This window comes from Oncorhynchus gorbuscha, linkage group LG16, assembly GCF_021184085.1.
Source record: "Oncorhynchus gorbuscha isolate QuinsamMale2020 ecotype Even-year linkage group LG16, OgorEven_v1.0, whole genome shotgun sequence".
NCBI lineage: Eukaryota > Metazoa > Chordata > Actinopteri > Salmoniformes > Salmonidae > Oncorhynchus > Oncorhynchus gorbuscha.
Window position 1 is genome coordinate 37,362,048 of NC_060188.1, and position 16,075 is coordinate 37,378,122.

Genomic DNA, 16,075 nt, shown 5'->3' on the forward strand with positions numbered 1-16,075 from the left:
TAAAATCACGAGATACCAAACACCAGTGATGTATGTTTGGGATGGGCAACTTTGTTGGGGATGAGAGCCACAAAAAAATTGGGGGAACCATATCCATACCCACGCAGTCAGAGCCTTGCTTTTTGGCACACCTTGCCACGGGGCGTAGAGAAAAGGTTGTACTTTCACATGTTTGTCTTTAGAATAATGATTTTGTTTAGTTATTGTCAAAATGATGAAAATAGTGGGCCATTTTAGTCAACTAAATGCCCTTTCATTTTAGTCCCATCACATTTTGACTGCCTCATTAACCTATAGTAAACATAAATCACTGCACAAACATACATAGCCTGGTCCTACCAACATGTTTCTCTGCAAAACATCTTATCACAAGATTCTCTTCCAAACAGCCAAATTGGCAGAAGAACACATTATACCCTTGACAGGGTTCCAGACAAATATTTTCCCCTGGTGGCACCGGTGCCACTCACATTTTCAGTTGATGGCAGCACATGATTTGGTCACACCAATTTTCCCCCTCAGCATCACACAATAGAAACCATGTGGAATGAAGCCATTCGCAGTGCTTTAGACTGTGTTATAGACTACTGAGATTATAGGCTATTCAAGAAAGCAGGAATGCATGATTCAAGATATTTTGATGTGCAACCTAAACTAGTGATAGTCATGAATTGTGGTTTGACAATAGAGTATTGTTGATATTGTTACGGATACAGGTATCCTGTGTTATTTTCTCTCCTTCTCCCCTCACAGGTGAAAATCATCACTCCCCAATCAATCATCAATCAGAAGACACACCTCCTCCTGTTTCCTACTCAATCACAGTTCCTTTCCCGTGGTTTAAAAACCCTGTCAGTTGTTTGCTCTAGAGCTCAATCTCTCTGTAAATGCCATATGTCTGTAGATCGCTCTGTTTCACCCTCTCCTACGATGTCTCTCTATAGCTCTTTATGTATTGAGCTATCTTTTGTTTGAGCACCTCCATATCACTTTGTTCTCACCTGTGAGTATTGTTTTTGGTTATGGTGTTTGTTTGCTGGTGGGAAAAGGGGGGAACCAAGACAAGTCACCCATGGGCATACACTACTCGTAGGTAAACTTTGTTGAATACACTAGTTAGAACTGGGCGGACCACCCACTGTATTTTTGGTTAGTTAGTTAGCGGTTGTTAAAATAGGCTAGTCTAGCTTAGGGGTGTTTTGGATGCTTCTTGTTTCTTTCCTTGGGTCCAGCTCAGCCCCCTTTCCTGCACCCCCCATTACCGTGTGTTTTCCAATAAACCATGTGTTTATGAGCTCAATATTAAGAGATTAAATTTAAAAAAATATATATACCCACAGAAAGCTAAGAACAACAGTAAGTTGCTTCCAAAGCTGTGAATTTCCCACAATTGGATTTTGAAATGTTATACAATCAGAAGCCTTTTTTCCCTCTCCTGGTGCACATTTGGGGAGAGGGAAAGAGTGGTTCGTGCATCACAGCAGCAGCCACCAATAAAACAGGCCCAGGGGCCTGGCAGCAGACACTTTCATTACAGAAATTGTTAGGATAATGCACTTTGTTTACTTTTTGACAAAATCATGTTTTTAGCCACCCAAAAAATGAGGCGTTTTGAGAGAGGTGACCATCTAATGGATGTCAACGTGGGCCAGCATCCCTGTGGAATGCTTTCGACACCTTACAGTCCATCCCCAGACGAATTGAGGCTGTTCTGAGGGCAAAGGAGGGTGCAACTCAATATTAGGGAAAGGTGTTAGTAATGTTTTGCACACTCTGTGTATATGTACAGTGCCATGTGAAAGTATTCGGCCCCCTTGAACTTTGCGACCTTTTGCCACATTTCAGGCTTCGAACATAAAGATATAAAACTGTAAAAAAAATGTGAAGAATCAACAACAAGTGGGACACAATCATGAAGTGGAACGACATTTATTGGATATTTCAAACTTTTTTAACAAATCAAAGACCGAAAAATTGGGCGTGCAAAATTATTCAGCCCCCTTAAGTTAATACTTTGTAGCGCCACCTTTTGCTGCGATTACAGCTGTAAGTCAGTTGAGGTATGTCTCTATCAGTTTTGCACATCGAGAGACTGAATTTTTTTCCCCATTCCTCCTTGCAAAACAGCTCGAGCTCAGTGAGGTTGGATGGAGAGCATTTGTGAACAGCAGTTTTCAGTTCTTTCCACAGATTCTCGATTGGATTCAGGTCTGGACTTTGACTTGGCCATTCTAACACCTGGATTTTTTTTAACCATTCCATTGTAGATTTTGCTTTATGTTTTGGATCATTGTCTTGTTGGAAGACAAATCTCCGGCAGAATGAGAGAGAGAGTGAGAGACAGAGATAGAAAGATTGTCCCATTGACAATTTAGAATATTATTATTTTAATTATGTTAATGTTGTAAATTAATAATTTCCAAATTACGCTTTGGCAACATGTACATTGCTACGTCTTGCCAATAGAGCAAATTGAATTAAAAGAAAAAGAGAAACATAGAAAGAGAGAAACCTGAGAGAGAGACAAAGGGAGAGATGGAAAGAGACAGAAAAATAAAGAGGGAGAGAGAGCGAAAGAGAGAGACTCACAGCTCCTTTGCAGTAGAGGCGGATCTTGCCAGATGGAGTGCGCATGATGACTGACATCCTCTTCCTAGTGCTGAGAGAGAGAGAGACAGAGAGAATGCAGCCTTCACAGTATTGATGCTATGACAGCACATTATCCTGAGGAAACTGTTAGTTCAATGCACTGAAATGAAGCCATACCTGGTGAACTCTGGAGAACATGGAGCAGTTCGTACTTCTCCTCGACTCCCAGCTGATAACAAAATGGCAGACAGACAGTCAGTGTACTTTAAGAAACTCATTGACTCTAAACTAGAATAACCGTTCGCTACCTTTTTGACCATTGTTTAATCTCCCTTATTTGAACTAAGAGCTTATCAGTCAGCCTACCCATCTCGGATGCAAAGAGTAAAGAAGTACGTCCCCCCATCCCGGATCCGGGATCGTGACTACAGCTCAAGCTCATTACCATAACGCACAATGCGCAAAAATATTCCTAAAAATATTTAACCTCCACACATTAACAAGTCCAATAGCTCAAATGAAAGATAAACATCTTGTTAATCTACCCAGCAAGTCAGATTTCTAAAATGTTTTACGGCGAAAACATAGCACATATTTATATTAGATAACCACCGAAACAAAAGGCAAACGGCGGCCATTTTGTCCCAGAAAAAAAAAAAAATTAAAAGTAGGATTAAAAAATAAATAATTCACTAACCTTTTGAAAATCTTCATCAGATGACAGTAATATTACATGTTACACAGTACATTTTTTTTTCCCAATAATATGCCATTTATATCCATAAATCTTGGTTTACAATGACGACATTTCAAAAAATGCTTCTCAAATGTCCGGAGAAATGATGATAGCTCCGACAGATAACGTCAGATAACAAGCAATAAACATGACTAAATATACATGTTCTACACATATTTACAAAGATACACTTCTTAATGCAACCGCTGTATTACATTTATTTTTAACGTTACAGACATCGTTCACTGGGCTATACTATGAGTCAGCGCTCAGGTATTAGCAGTATGTCTCCTCTACGTTTGGAGTCCACAGAAACCACAAATAACCACATAAATATTCCCTTACCTTTGATGTTCTTCCATCTGAAGACGTAGAAGGAGTCATACTTACCCAATATCACGTTGTGTGTCCCTGTATTAGCATATGCTAACAGCTTCAGTTGAAATGCGTAAAAAATGACTTCTGGTCCAGCACTGTTGCGCATCAAAACTTTCCATTTACATATTATATGTCGATTAAACTGGTCAAACGATGTGCAAAATCGAGCTTTATGATGTTTTTAGCATGTAGAACAAAGAGCAACGCTAACAGACAATCCGGCTTGAAATGCTGCATCATGGAAAAAGACGTAGTCCAAATCGGAGTGCCTGATTTTCAGAGGGACACGAGCAATTTCGCCCGCCAAACGTGCAGGGCTCGTGGGATTCTCACAATGAACGCGTCACTTGAAAGCTGACATCGCGCTGAAGAGATAGAGACTGTTCCTGGATCTGTAGCTCCCTGGGAAGGGTGTGGCTCATGACGTCAAAGTTGAACCAACTTTTCTCTTCACAAGAGAGAGTTTGGGAGAAAGACTGCCCTTTCAGTTCTGCTTTACATAGAGACATCATTTAAATGGTTTTAGAAACTTTAGAGTGTTTTCTATTCAATAATAATGTTTATATGCATATATTAGCAATTTTGGGAAAAAATATTTTCAGTTTACTATGGGTAATTGAAATTCTCAATTATGGTGGATTTATCAGTGGTGACAGTGTTTCCTATCTTCATTGCAGTGGGCAGCTGGGAGGAGGTGTTCTTATTCTCCATGGACTTTACAGTGTCCCAGAACTTTTTTGAGTTAGTGTTGCAGGAAGCAAATTTCTGCTTGAAAAAGCCAGCCTTGCCTTTTCTAACTGCCTGTGTATAATGGTTTCTAGCTTCCTGAACAGCTGCATATCACGGGGGCTGTTAATGGGGGATGCTAATGCAGAACGCCATAGGATGTTTTTGTGTTGGTTAAGGGCAGTCAGGTCTGGGGAGAACCAAGGGCTATATCTGTTCCTGGTTTTAAATTTCTTGAATGGGGCATGTGTATTTAAGATGTTTAGGAAGGCATTTAAAAAAATATCCAGGCATCCTCTACTGATGGGATGAAATCAATATCCTTCCAGGATACCCCGGCCAGGTCGATTAGAAAGGCCTGCTCGCTGAAGTGTTTCAGGGAGCGTTTTACAGTGATGAGTGGAGGTCGTTTGACCGCTGACCCATTACGGATGCAGGCAGTGATCGCTGAGATCTTGGTTGAAGACAGCAGAGGTGTATTTAGAGGGGAAGTTGGTTAGGATGATATCTCCACCACCTTCCGGAGACACCTGAAACCCCACCTCTTTAAGGAATACCTAGAATAGGATAAGTAATCCTTCTCACCCCCCTTTAAGATTTAGATGCACTATTGTAAAGTGACTGTTCTACCGGATGTCATAAGGTGAATGCACCAATTTGTAAGTCACTCTGGATAAGAGCGTCTGCTAAATGACTTAAATGTAAATGTAAATGTATGAGGGTGCCCGTGTTTAAGGCTTTGGGGAGGTACCTGTTAGGTTCATTGATAATTTGTGTGAGATTGAGGGCATCAAATTTAGATTGGCAAATTATGGTGGAAAATAAGTATTTGGTCACCTACAAACAAGCAATATTTCTGGCTCTCACAGACCTGTAACTTCTTTAAGAGGTTCCTCTGTCCTCCACTCGTTACCTGTATTAATGGCACCTGCTGTGCATATTCTAGTCTAGAGCGAGTTGTATATTTTAACTTGATAAATGTATTATCTTTTTTTGGGGGGGGTGCCCGGAGTATGTTTGGAGTGGGTGGGAGGGTATTTTTATTAATGTATTGCCCTTGTGACCCAATAAAAAAACAGTTTTTTTAGCACAGAAGCAATTACCACCATTCAATGTATAGAGCCATGAGAGCTCCAGAACTGAAGTGAAAGGCACAATAGGATTGCGTTCATTGTCATTATCAGAACATCTACCATAGAAATAGAATCACTAGAATGGATATTCCATTTTTTACCCCCTCTTTCTCCCCAATATCGTGGTATCCAATTGGTAGTTACAGTTTTGTCTCATCACTGCAACTCCCACTTGGACTCGGGAGAGGCAAAGGTCGAGAGCTGTGTGTCCCCCGAAAACACGACCTAACCAAGCCGCACTGTTTCTTGACACAATGCCCGCTTAACCCAGAAACCACCCACACCAGTGTCGGTGGAATCACTGTACACCTGACGACCGTGTCAGCGTGCATGTGCCTGGCCCACCACAGGAGTCGCTAGAGTGCGATGGGACAAGGACACGATGCTGGGCCAATTGTGCGCCGCCCCATAGCTCTCCCGGTCGCGGCCGGCTGCAACAGAGCTTGGACTCTGGATCTCTAGTGGCCCAGCTAGCACTGTGATGCAGTACCTTAGACCCCTGCATCACTCCGGAGGCAGGGGAATTCTATTTCTATGGATTCTACTGCATCTACTCGCCGCTTTTATGATGACACAGTCTGGGGTTCTACCAGAGAACACAAAGCCCAGGTTCGCCGCTTCTCTCACCAGAGCCCCCTCGTCTACAGAATCAGAAGAGAACCCAAGGAGAACCCAAGGGAATGTTGTGAGATGGGAAGTGCACCAGAACAGCAACACCAGTATCACATTATTTTTATTTTGGAACTACAGAGGCATGTGATGCAAACACTAAAAAGTGCTGACCAAGACAGTTGGTGTCAAACTAAGCAGTAGTAAGCACTTGAAAGAACATGATACTCAGATTTCATTTTGCTTTAGACCTCTAAAATGATCAGGCAGTTGTTTACGAATGACTGCTACAACTACCATTTGTACATAACGCTAATTCATCAAGACATACTTTAGGTACAAACAAAGCTGTAGTACAGGTTATACTGTAGCTCGCATCTAAACGCCAAAGGGTGAGAAAAACCTTTCTGCATGTTGTTTACAGTTAACTTAGCTAGCTCTCTATTTATGACTACTCTCCATCCCCACACAGCTCCTTAGCTGGGTTGTGTTCATTAGGCACCAAACGGAAACAACAAAACGGGGAGGAACCTATCCAATAATAAATACTTGTTTTCACTTTCCATTTTGATATGGTGTGGACTAATGAATACAACCCTGGTGTATTTATTTGTTCTGCAATTAAGTAAAATATTTGTAGATATTGTCAAACTCTACAGAGTAATTACATAGGGTAAAAAGAAAAAAGCTCATTAGTGACATTTTCTCCATTCATAACAGTTTTCCTCTTTTTGTCTTGATCACAGAGAAGGGAATTCACTATTGATTAGGAACAAAGGATCAAGGTCAGAGAAGGGAATTCACTCTTGATTAGGAACAAAGGAACAAGGCCAGAGAAGGGAATTCACTCTTGATTAGGAACAAAGGAACAAGGCCAGAGAAGGGAATTCACTCTTGATTAGGAACAAAGGAACAAGGCCAGAGAAGGGAATTCACTCTTGATTAGGAACATATGATCAAGGCCATAGAAGGGAATTCACTCTTGATTAGGAACAAAGGATCAAGGCCAGAGAAGGGAATTCACTCTTGATTAGGAACAAAGGAACGAGACCGGAGAGGTTCTGCAGATTCACTGAGGTAAGCGTCATTTTAAAGAGATCAAATGAACAGGCTGTACTTAGAGGGGCGGGCGGTAGGCACATCAAAGGAAGAGGAGGATTCAGAGGACATTACTTATTTCCGTAGGTCATGTTCATTAGTGTGCAATGTTTCAAAACGTACAACGGAACACGAACATGAGCGGCACAGGGTTCTACAGTGCGACCATTTAACTTGCATATGCACCTAAATATGCTACCTGATTTTTTTTTTGGAGCACCAGATGGTAATTGTTGCAAATGATAACTTAAAATAAATCAAATTATATCATTTATAAAGCCCTTTTTACATTAGCAGATGTCACAAAATGCTTATATAGAAACCCAGCCTAAACTGTAAACAGCAAGCAATGCAGATGTAGAAGCACGGTGGCTAGAAAAAGGAAGGAAGGAACCTACTTCACTTAACTGAGCGCAGATTAATGACCGTCATGCTTGCACCAATACTACAAAAGCAAGCAGCACTGTACTCTGACATTTCTTTGTGTGCTCCTACATTTTTCAACTTAGGCGCACACGTGCTCCTTCTAAAAAAGGTCAGCTTAGAGCCCTGCGGTACTTATTGGACGAGTCCAGGTGGTCCCTCAGTGTTTTAGTGCATTTTCTTCCGCATGGTGCCTAATGAACACAAACCTTTAACACTTCAAAACATCTAGCCTTGGTGGATCAAAGCATATGAAAGTCAGATTGACTTTGTCTAAGATAAAGGATATCGGGCTTAATGTGCACCCTTTCACCCTCACTACAGTCCCTGGTTCGAATCCAGGCTGTATCACTTCCGGCCATGATTGGGAGTCCCATAGGGCAGTGCACAATTGGTCCAGGCTTGGCCGGAGTAGGTCGTCATTGTAAATAATAATTTGTTCTTGACTGACTTGCCTAGTTACATTTAAAAATTCTATTGTTTTGTTGTTTGTTGTTTGTTCCACTACTGTCCCGTCTCAGTGTCTCTCTACCATCTTTGATAAGGTATTAATGCCATTACTTGATATCAATGTTTTTGTGATACTGATGTCTGTAATGTGATAGTGTTGTCATTATATGTCTGTAGACGATAGAGGTTTGAGGGGCTTGGCTAACAACGAGAATAAAGAACCCAGGACATGGAGTCGTCGCCTAGCAACAGCAATTTATTCAACGTCAACAGGAGATCCTTTGCTTCTGCATTCTTATATTTGATTGGTAGATTGATTGACTGACATTTAGTGACTAACTTGCTATTTCAAGCTGTCATTAGTAGGTCATTAGGCTGTCATTGGGCTGTCATAGGGCTGTCATTAAGCTGTCATTAGGCTGTCATAAGGCTATTATGAGCTGTGACAAGGCTGTCATAGTGCAAGTGCTGTGAAGTCAGGACTGCTGGGCCGTACCTGGTGAGGCAGCCTGGTAGACGATCTTATCTCCGGTGCGCTCGGGGACAGCTGTGTGACAGATGGCCAACATGGTCATGAAGTCCAGGATGACAGGAGCCGTGGGCTGCAAAGAGAAAGAGGGGGTGGGGAGGGAAAGCAAGAGAAAGAGAGAGTGAGGGGAGCAGGTAGAATGAGAAAGGGGAGGGAGTGCAAGAAAGAGATAAAGACAGTGAGTGAAAGAGAGGGAAAGCGAGGACGCTTCACCAATAACCACTAGTATGTGATCTCATCTAACAACAACCATGTTACACCCACAAACACACACACTATCACTTCCAAAACACCTGGAAGCTCCGGACTGGAGAGCGTCGCTGGAAGCTCCGGACTGGAGGGTGACACTGGAGGCTCCGGACTGGAGGGCGTCGCTGGAGGGTCCGGACTGGAGGGTTACACTGGAGGCTCCGGACTGGAGGGCGACTCTAGAGGGAGGAGACGCAGAGACAGCCTGGTGCGTGGGGCTGCCACAGGACTCACCAGGCTGGGGAGACCTACAGGAGGCCTGGTGCGTAGAGGAGGCACCGGATGAACCGGGCTGTGGGGGAGCACTGGAGCTCTGGTGCGCAGCCTTGGCACCACTCCTCCAGGCTGAATGCCCACTTTAGCCCGGCCCTTCCAGAGTGCAAGCACAGGTCGAACCGGGCTGTGGGGGAGCACTGGAGATCTGGTGCTTACCACTCGCACCACTCCATTTGGCTCAATGCCCACATTAGCCCGGCACGGGTGGAGCACAGGCATAGTACGAACTGACCAAGAGAGCTGAGCTGCCACAATCCGCCTTGGCTGGAGGCCCACTCTCGCACGGCACTTGCGGGGGGCTGGCATATAGCACTCCGGGCTATGAGTGCACACTGGAAACACTGTGCGCTTTACTGCATAACACGGTGCCTGACCAGTACCACGCTGCTTTCGGTAAGCACGGAGAGTTGGCTCAGGTCTATCGCCCTGACTCCGCCAATCTCCCCATGTGCTCCCCCCTAAAAATATTTTGGGGCTGCCTCTCGTGCCTGCTGCACTGCCTTGCCTCATGCCGCCTCTTTAGCTGCTTCCAGCTCCTTTTTCGGGCGACGATAATCCCCAGCCTGTCTCCAGGGTCCCTTTCCATCCAATATCTCCTCCCATGTCCAGGAGTCCTGAACCCTCTGCTCCTCCATACCACACTGCTTGGTCTGTTGGTGGTGGGTAGTTCTGTAACGGGAGTTGTCGTCTGAAGAAGAGGAATCGGACCAAAGCGCAGCGTGGTAAGTGTTCATGCCTTTTTATTGTAACTGAACACTATAACAAAATAATAAAGAGAAATAAACGAAACCGAAACAGTCCTATCAGGTGCAAAACACTAAAACAGAAAACAACTACCCACAAAAACCATGTGGGAAAAAGCTACCTAAGTATGGTTCCCAATCAGAGACAACGATATACAGCTCTCCCTGATTGAGATCCATACCCGGCCAAAACAAAGAAATACAAAAACATAGAAAAAAGAACATAGAATGCCCACCCAAATCACACCCTGACCAAACCAAAATTGAGACATAAAAAGCTCTAAGGTCAGGGCGTGACAGCGACAGTGTGTACGGCATGGTTAGTCAACTGGCTTCCAATAGACCATATATTCATAATATATGGAACACTAGAAATGGTCATCTTTTCTGAAGGAAAAATTGTGTGCATGCTTCTGTTATGCAGGTGAATGAGGACCCAAAAGCGACTTGGCGAAAACAGAGTTTTTAATCCAGTAAGAAACTTTACAAAACAAAAAGCATAATACTACTCGTAAAGACGAGAACAGACTGGAGACTTGATCGAGAACTGCAGGTTGCCTCGGGAAGGCACTTGAACCTAGCAGACTCAGACACCTGCTCACCACGCAGCATCTGAGGGAAACACGACACGACAGAACTCCCTCCAAAACTGTGACGTGAATTGCGGGCCTCTGTCTGAAACGGCGTCTAACGGGAGGCCATGAATTCTGAACACATTCTCGATAATGATTTGTGCCGTCTCCTTAGCGGAAGGAAGTTTAGCGAGGGGAATGAAATGTGCCGCCTTAGAGAACCTATCGACAACCGTAAGAATCACAGTCTTCCCCGCAGACAAAGGCAGACCGGTAATGAAGTCTAGGGCGATGTGAGACCATGGTCGAGAAGGAATGGGGAGCGGTCTGAGACGACCGGCAGGAGGAGAGTTACCCGACTTAGTCTGCGCGCAGTCCGAACAAGCAGCCACGAAACGGCGCGTGTCACGCTCCTGAGTCGGCCACCAAAAGCGCTGGCGAATAGACGCAAGAGTGCCTCGAACACCGGGATGACCAGCTAACTTGGCAGAGTGAGCCCACTGAAGAACAGCCAGACGAGTGGAAACAGGAACGAAAAGGAGGTTACTAGGACAAGCGCGCGGCGACGCAGTGTGCGTGAGTGCTTGCTTAACCTGTCTTTCAATTCCCCAGACTGTCAACCCGACAACACGCCCATAAGGAAGAATCCCCTCGGGATCAGTAGAAGCCACAGAAGAACTAAACAGACGGGATAAGGCATCAGGCTTGGTGTTCTTGCTACCCGGACGGTAAGAAATCACAAACTCGAAACGAACGAAAAACAACGCCCAACTAGCTTGACGGGCATTAAGTCGTTTGGCAGAACGGATGTACTCAAGGTTCTTATGGTCTGTCCAAACGACAAAAGGAACGGTCGCCCCCTCCAACCACTGTCGCCATTCGCCTAGGGCTAAGCGGATGGCGAGCAGTTCACGGTTACCCACATCATAGTTGCGCTCAGATGGCGACAGGCGATGAGAAAAATAAGCGCAAGGATGAACCTTATCGTCAGACTGGAAGCGCTGGGATAGAATGGCTCCCACGCCTACCTCTGAAGCGTCAACCTCGACAATGAATTGTCTAGTGACGTCAGGAGTAACGAGGATAGGAGCGGACGTAAAACGTTCTTTTAGAAGATCAAAAGCTCCCTGGGCGGAACCGGACCACTTAAAACACGTCTTGACAGAAGTAAGAGCTGTGAGAGGGGCAGCAACTTGACCGAAATTACGAATGAAACGCCGATAGAAATTAGCGAAACCTAAAAAGCGCTGCAACTCGACACGTGACCTTGGAACGGGCCAATCACTGACAGCTTGGACCTTAGCGGAATCCATCTGAATGCCTTCAGCGGAAATAACGGAACCGAGAAAAGTAACGGAGGAGACATGAAAGAGCACTTCTCAGCCTTTACGTAGAGACAATTCTCTAAAAGGCGCTGTAGAACACGTCGAACGTGCTGAACATGAATCTCGAGTGACGGTGAAAAAATCAGGATATCGTCAAGATAGACAAAAACAAAGATGTTCAGCATGTCTCTCAGAACATCATTAACTAATGCCTGAAAAACAGCTGGCGCATTGGCGAGACCAAACGGCAGAACCCGGTACTCAAAATGCCCTAACGGGTGTTAAACGCCGTTTTCCACTCGTCCCCCTCTCTGATGCGCACGAGATGGTAAGCGTTACGAAGGTCCAACTTAGTAAAGCACCTGGCTCCCTGCAGAATCTCGAAGGCTGATGACATAAGGGGAAGCGGATAACGATTCTTAACCATTATGTCATTCAGCCCTCGATAATCCACGCAGGGGCGCAGAGTACCGTCCTTCTTCTTAACAAAAAGAACCCCGCCCCGGCCGGAGAGGAAGAAGGCACTATGGTACCGGCGTCAAGAGACACAGATAAATAATCCTCGAGAGCCTTACGTTCGGGAGCCGACAGAGAGTATAGTCTACCCCGAGGAGGAGTGGTCCCCGGAAGGAGATCAATACTACAATCATACGACCGGTGAGGAGGAAGGGAGTTGGCTCGGGACCGACTGAAGACCGTGCGCAGATCATGATATTCCTCCGGCACTCCTGTCAAATCGCCAGGTTCCTCCTGAGAAGTGGGGACAGAAGAAATGGGAGGGATGGCAGACATTAAGCACTTCACATGACAAGATACGTTCCAGGATAGGATAGAATTACAAGACCAATTAATAGAAGGATGACATATGACATACTAGCCAGGGATGACCCAAAACAACAGGTGTGAAAGGTGAACGAAAAATCAAAAAAGAAATAGTCTCACTGTGGTTACCAGATACTGTGAGAGTTAAAGGTAGTGTCTCAAATCTGATACTGGGAAGATGACTACCATCTAAGGCAAACATGGGCGTAGGCTTGTCTAACTGTCTGAAAGGAATGTTATGTTTCCGAACCCATGCTTCGTCCATGAAACAACCCTCAGCCCCAGAGTCAATCAAGGCACTGCATGTAGCACCCGAACCGGTCCAGCGTAGATGGACCGACATAGTAGTACAGGATCTAGATGAAGAGACCTGAGTAGTAGCGCTCACCAGTAGCCCTCCGCTTACTGATGGGCTCTGGCCTCTTACTGGACATGAATTAACAAAATGTCCATCAAATCCGCAATAGAGGCACAGGCGGTTGGTGATCCTCCGTTCCCTCTCCTTAGTCGAGATGCGAATCCCTCCCAGCTGCATGGGCTCAGTCTCAGAGCCAGAGGAGGGAGATGGTTGCGATGCGGAGCAGGGAAACACCGTTGATGCGAGCTCTCTTCCACGAGCCTGGTGACGAAGATCTACCCGTCGTTCTATGCGGATGGCGAGAGCAATCAAAGAGTCCACACTGGAAGGAACCTCCCGAGAGAGAATCTCATCCTTGATCACTGTGTGGAGTCCCTCCAGAAAACGAGCGAGCAGCGCCGGCTCGTTCCAGTCACTAGAGGCAGCAAGAGTACGAAACTCTATAGAGTAATCCGTTATGGATCGATCACCTTGGCATAGGGAAGCCAGGGCCCTAGAAGCCTCCCCACCAAAAACTGAACGGTCAAAAACCCGAATCATCTCCTCTTTAAAGTTCTGGTAATTGTTAGAACAATCAGCCCTTGCCTCCCAGATAGCTGTGCCCCACTCTCGGGCCCGGCCAGTAAGGAGTGAAATGACGTAAGCAACCCGAGCTCTCTCTCTAGAGTATGTGTTGGGTTGGAGAGAGAACACAATCTCACACTGGGTGAGAAAGGAGCGGCACTCAGTGGGCTGCCCGGAGTAGCAAGGTGGGTTATTAACCCTAGGTTCTGGAGGCTCGGCAGGCCAGGAAGTAACAGGTGGCACGAGACGAAGACTCTGGAACTGTCCAGAGAGGTCGGAAACCTGAGCGGCCAGGTTCTCCACGGCATGGCGAGCAGCAGACAATTCCTGCTCGTGTCTGCCGAGCATGGCTCCTTGGATCTCGACGGCAGTGTTACGAGCGTCTGTAGTCGCTGGGTCCATTCCTTGGTCGGATCCTTCTGTTATGCAGGTGAATGAGGACCCAAAAGCGACTTGGCGAAAACAGAGTTTTTAATCCAGTAAGAAACTTTACAAAACAAAAAGCATAATACTACTCGTAAAGACGAGAACAGACTGGAGACTTGATCGAGAACTGCAGGTTGCCTCGGGAAGGCACTTGAACCTAGCAGACTCAGACACCTGCTCACCACGCAGCATCTGAGGGAAACACGACACGACAGGGCAAAACATAGACACAGCACGGTGAATTATAGATGAGGATCCGACGGGGCAGGAACGGAAAACAAGGAGAGAAATAGGGACTCTAATCAGGGAAAAGGATCGGGAACAGGTGTGGGAAGACTAAATGATTGATTAGGGGAATAGGAACAGCTGGGAGCAGGAACGGAACGATAGAGAGAAGAGAGAGCGAGAGAGTGAGAGAGGGAGGGGGAGAGAGAGGGATAGAAAGAGGGAAAGAACCTAATAAGACCAGCAGAGGGAAACGAATAGAAGGGGAAGCACAGGGACAAGACATGATAATTAATGACAAAACATGACAGCTTCAGCTCCCTGAATACTGTACATACAAATCATATATGGAAAATGACAGCTTGTATATTGGCTATCCCTTATTTGTACCAAATGGAGTTCCCGAGTCATATGCAAAACTCAACGAAGGACACGCAACTATAAAAAAAACGTACACATGATTACTGCAGCTTTTGTCATTATTGTCCTGGGCTCCGCGATGCAAGCTCTTTGAAGAGATATGGCCAGGCGGGGAAAAGAGGGGCAATGAAAGAGAAAAGCCGAGAAAAATCCAAGACATTCTTCCAAATGAGTGTACACAGAGCCTATTACAGACCAGGTGGCTGTTTGGCCGCTCTCCCTCTCACAGCAAAATGCTAAATCGGCAGGTTTGGGTGACAGGTAGGGCACACTGCAGGAGGTGTGTGTGTGTGTGTGTGTGTGTGTGTGTGTGTGTGTGTGTGTGTGTGTGTGTGTGTGTGTGTGTGTGTGTGTGTGTGTGTGTGTGTGTGTGTGTGTGTGTGTGTGTGTGTGTGTGTGTGTGTGTGTGTGTGTGTGTGTGTGTGTGTGTGTGTGTGTGTGTTTGACATAATAGGAGAGAGTTAGGGCGAGGGCACTACAGACAGCTCCAAATGTATTTAATTTAACCAGCGAGACACATTGAGACCTAGATCTCATTCATAAGCGTGCCCTGGGAACAACAGTCACATCAGCACACACAAAATTATATTCAAAATACACAAAACATACAATTTACACATTACCCATTAAAATCAAATAAAACAAAGACATTAATCCCTATAAAAATCCTTAAACTATTTCCAAAATTGACTCAGGGACACCAAATAATTCAAATGAAGTGCCAACTGGAGACTACTAGATCTCCCAAATGCTGTGGTTACCAAGGCTGTCATCATCATTAACCAACTGTGTGACCTTGTATTATAACCAAAAATTCTACATTGTGTTGTTGAACATAAGTGTGTTGGAAGCTTGTGGAGTAGGGCTTAACAGAGAATTGCCTGAAAGAAAACCCCAGACCAACAGTTTCAGTATCAATGGACAACTGACCTTCAGTAATATCCAGACAATTTCAGTATCATTCAACAAATGACCTCCATTAACATCCATACCACAGACCAGTGCTTGGAAACGGAGTCAAAAATATAGCCTGCAGAAATGAAATGGCGATTAAATGCATTAATTATATCAGTAATTGTGCCAGATATTACATTCATTTGATGGGGAAGAGAAGAATAGTTTACTACCCCTCAGAGATGTAACACTTTTCCAGACCTTGGCCGGATTCCCTGCACAATCAAATTTAGATTTTCTAACTAGTTTTAAACATCGATTTCTCAATCTCCTAAATGATCTGGCTTGAGGCTGTAAACGTATATCTTTGGCTCAGACAGCATCTCTATTGTGTATAACTTTAGCTAACTCTGGTGTAATCTGTGTCATGGCACCAGTGACGGACACCCACTGCTTCGGATGTGACCTGGAAGGTTGGAAGGTTAGGAGGACTTGCAGCAAGTCGTGCAAAGGGATTCTGCCTCCCTATC

At 45.1% G+C, this 16,075-nt stretch overlaps 1 pseudogene; it reads right to left on the bottom strand.

Annotated features, from left to right (window-relative positions):
* The window catches only part of LOC123999758, a 203,253-nt pseudogene that overhangs the window by 107,760 nt on the left and 79,418 nt on the right, over nt 1–16,075 (bottom strand).